Here is a 4,591-nt window from a genome sequence, read left to right as displayed (position 1 = left end):
AAACTATAAAAAGTCTTATGATAGCCTGTTCGACATAAAAACATTTGCTGCAAGTTGGAATTTTTGAAGTTCTTCTGATTCAACTACCCAGTTAGGAAGATCATTACACAATTTGGTCACAGCTGGAAAAAAAATCGGAAATTTCACATCAATATTCTGAAAGCTATGGCATGGTTTCTAACTCTGAAGATACTGAACCCAAAGAGAAAATAAGAAAAATGAAATTAGTCATTGACAACACGACGATAGTCCACTGTATCAACAGAAAGGGCTCCAGGTCTCCGTCGTTCCGACAAGTGTCATATATTTTCCGAGCCATTGAAACCAGCTCAGTAATAACTATATGAATAAGTTCAATAGGAACAGTGGAGTTGAACCTCATGATGAAAAAGGTCTGACTATCAGAATTAACTGCCGGCCTGGTATTAAGAACAGGATGGAACTGTCCGGGAAGATCCGAATGTGAAGGATGGTCAGAATTATGAAAAATCTTTTGCAACTTGCATAAGGAACTAAATGAACGATGCTGCATGATATTGATATATAGATCATAAATAAGAAATTTAATAGACTAAAAGTTCCTGTCCAACAAATTAAGATGAAAATCATCAGATAAAGACTGGACAGGAAAAAAAGTACTTGAAACAAAGTAGAATAAAAGAATTAAAACACTCCTCCAGAATAGATAGATCACCGAAAATCTTAAAAGACTTTCCTAATAAGACAATGTTTTGTGCAATTGAAGAAGACACAGACCTAATGTGTTTCTAAGAAGTGAATTTACTGTTGAGAATTACGCTTAAAATTATAAAAGATTCATACAATGTTAAAGAGGCATTATCAATGCTGAGATCCGGATGTTGCAGAGCCACATTCTTTGACGTACTTACAATCATACTTTGAGTTTGGCTATGATTAAATTTCACACCCCGTAATTTGCACCATGCACTAATTTCAGCTAGAACTCTAGTAAGGGATTCAGCTACATCTTAATCTATATTCAGGAGATGGAATTGATATGAGGAGAGTACCATCATTTGCATATGCAATAACTTTGTTTTCTAGGTTAAACCACATAGCATGCGTATATAGTATGGAAGGTAATACGCCAAGAACACTAATAATAATGCTAAGAAACAAACCCCCCACTTCCGACTGTTTGAATTGGAAAACCAGGACGTCATAATTAATATGGTCAAAGGTAGCACTAAAATCAAGGCCAGTCATGCACACTTCCTGACCAGAATCAAGGGTTTTCCGTACAACTTTGGAGATTATAAGAAGGGCATCACATGCTCCAAGATATTTACGAAAACCAAATTGCAAACTAGGGAACAAATGATTACCTTAAGAAAACCTATTAAGACGTTTTACCAAAGACGATACAAAACTTTAGAAAATATGAAAGTTATTGAAAAAGCACGGTAATCAGTTGCAGATGAGCTACCAAAAACACATTTACATAATTAAGTAACATTACAGACTCTCCAACCAGTGCAAAAATTTGCTCTTCTTGCTAATTTGCACAAAATAACAAATAACCACTGTGCTAATAAATATGTAAGCATTATAAAAAAAAAACAATGGAAAAATACACATTCATAAGCATCAAGTTTATGAAGAGAGCTTTGATTTCACGAAATCAAAAAGCTAAACTAGTTAGTTTAACCTCAGGAAAACATGCATGAGGACGTTCGGGTTTTCATTACTCTTGCTTACTGTCAAACATATCAGCCGAAAAGGTTGCCTTTTCCATTTGGACAGTCAATGACAGTACTACCTGGTTTAAATAAAGGAAGAACTGTTGCATCTATACCTTAGAGGGCAGATTTTAGGGTAGTACACCAGAAAGGGTTTTTTATGATTAAATTTTATTTCTTTTCAGATGAAAAGTAAAGGGTTTTTCTTATAGTTAAATTGTATTCCTTTTCACTTGAAGTATAAGCTCTCTGAGCATAAGCTCTAAGCTGAGTACTGTTATTACTGGTCAAATCAAACATGTTACCCTTCCAAAGATGATGGGCTTTCCGCTTTTCCAAATGAGCACATCTACAATCATCATTGAACCATGGTTCATCCCTCACTCGGTACGTTAACACACGAGAAGGGATTCGCCTATCAATTATGTTGACTAGGTTCCCATTCCAAGAGACCACATGATCAACAGTACTTCACAATTGTGACCAATTCAAGCCGAAAATATCTTCCAAAATCCCATTTGGTTCTGCTCAAGATTTCATATAAATCTTACATGAGCATGATACATCAGGGACAGGCTGTTCAGTCTTCACTTCTGATGAAATTTATGCATGATCAGATGTCCTAACTAGAGAATCATTCTTGTTATAACGCCAGAGGAATCGGTGTATATAAGGTTTAATCAGTTACCAGACCTGTGAGTAGCTTCACTTATAATTTTCTCATAGCCTAAATCAGACGCAAAGTCTTAAGATCTTAAGCCATGGCGATCATTAAGCAAAAAATAATTTAACCACTCCCTATGGTGAGCATTGAAATAACCAACAAAAACAAAATAGGCCTTTCTATCAACTTCTTTTATCTTAGTTATAATGGTAAGAAGACAGTAGAAGATGGAATCATCCATGTCTGTATTTGGGTAAATCGAACACAAATAAAAGTTTTTTTGCCTGCCACAAACTTTTATTACATGAATCTCATGACATCTACATCATAGCAGATCTTATGAGACGCAGGGTACTCTACCCTAATATACTGTACACCGACATTCCCCTGGCCCTAGGGATGGCATCGTGTTTCAAAATTATTGGCTTCTTAAAACCCGTTAAAGGGGCTCTGATGAGTGCATCATACTAGAAACCGAAGTTTCTGCGCATAAAAGAATATCACACTGTCTGGACGCAACTGTAAGGTCTTGAATATTTTCATGAAGACCAAGAATATTGCAATACAGTAGACAACATTTATGAAATCTATGATGTACTGGTCCTGGCTCTCGCTCAATGTCTCCAGTCAGCATGATAATAAGAAAATAGATCATACTTAAAAACTAAGTTCACAAAAATGATAACAAAAACAATAAATACAAAAATAAAAATAAAGTGATTCATGATGCACATAGACTATAGAAAAAAGTAGGAAAAATTGGTCTACATGGAAGAGCCAATTCACCGTATGAGGCTAAATATCCTACAGGATAGCCACTTTAACCAGGCGTCCTTGGCCTTTACAGTATATTGAGCCTACCCAACACACAAATTCAAAAATCAAAGAAGAAAAAATAAGATAGAATATTATGCCCTAGTGTACCCTCAAGCAACTTTAACCCAAGAGAGTGGAAGACCATGGTACCGAGGCTATGACAGTACCCAAGAGTAGAGAACACATCTATATACGTTAAAACGCTCCCAGAAGACTAAACTTACAGTCTGATCATTGCTCAGAAAGCATCTATAACGTTTAAAACGCTTCCAAAACACTAATTTTGGAGTCTTCATCTCCTAGAAAAGCTGCTTACCATAGCTAAAGAGTCTCCTCCGCCATTACCAAAAGGAAAGTAGCTACTTAATAATCACAGTACAGTAATTAGCCCCGTGAGCGAAGAAAAAATGTTTGGTAATTTCAGTATTTTGTGTTTATGAAGAAAGACAGGAATGTGTAAAGATTAGGCAAGACTACTCGGTGTAAGTGTAGGCAAAGAAAAAATTCTTTGCAACCAGAGAGAGGGCTATATTTTTTTTTTTTTTTGTACTGAAATGCACGATAATCAATTAATTATAATCATGTCTTGTCGTCTAAATTTGAAAAAAAGATATCCATTTCTTAAATACAATTCACTCATTTTGTATGAACCGTCATGCATTTCAAATAGGTCTTTACCTTGACATTCTAATCCACTCTCTAGTAATATTCTCCCTCGTACCTTCCCCCCCTATGGATTAAATACTTGTTACCAGCCATTTCGTGTGCATTCTTTTCATGTAACCTAATCGTATGAAAAGGTTAAGATTATTTAATCAGAGGTTTTCATCATTTCTATTTATCGCACCTTTTCTCACCCTCTGCTTCCCCCCCCCCCCTCTCCCAATCCAGTAGTCACGCTTCATTTCTCTAGTCGAGGGATGAGTTTGATTTCGCATGTGTATTATCGTCTTAAATCTAAAGCTGATACAAATCTCTTCCCGCTACTTTGGACATAACATGTGTCCTGTCTTACGCAAGTTATTCCCTGAATCACCTCCTCTCACATCAAGTCTATTCACTTCAGAATGAGTATAAAAACTCCCAGCTTCGATTGATATCTATCATAGTGTTTGATATCCAAACCTCAAACGTCTTGGTTTCCTATAATCCTCAAAACCTTCAATCTCTCTCTCTTTCATTGATTTCTTCTGTGAAATCTTTCCAGTGACCTTTAATATCAATTATCTTGATTATTCGTGAAAATGTCCTGGAGTGAAATAAATCTAACAGGATTTGTTTATATCAAGGAAGTGAAGTACACAATAGATCAGTATTTTTTTCATTAATTTCCTTCCGACAGGGCCACATATGGTTTAAATGTACGTAATTTCGAAGACAAAAAAAAAAAAAAAAAAAAAACCTTCTTAGA

Source organism: Palaemon carinicauda, chromosome 16 (genome assembly GCF_036898095.1).
Source record: "Palaemon carinicauda isolate YSFRI2023 chromosome 16, ASM3689809v2, whole genome shotgun sequence".
Classification (NCBI taxonomy): Eukaryota; Metazoa; Arthropoda; class Malacostraca; order Decapoda; family Palaemonidae; genus Palaemon; species Palaemon carinicauda.
This window is presented reverse-complemented; position numbering follows the sequence as displayed.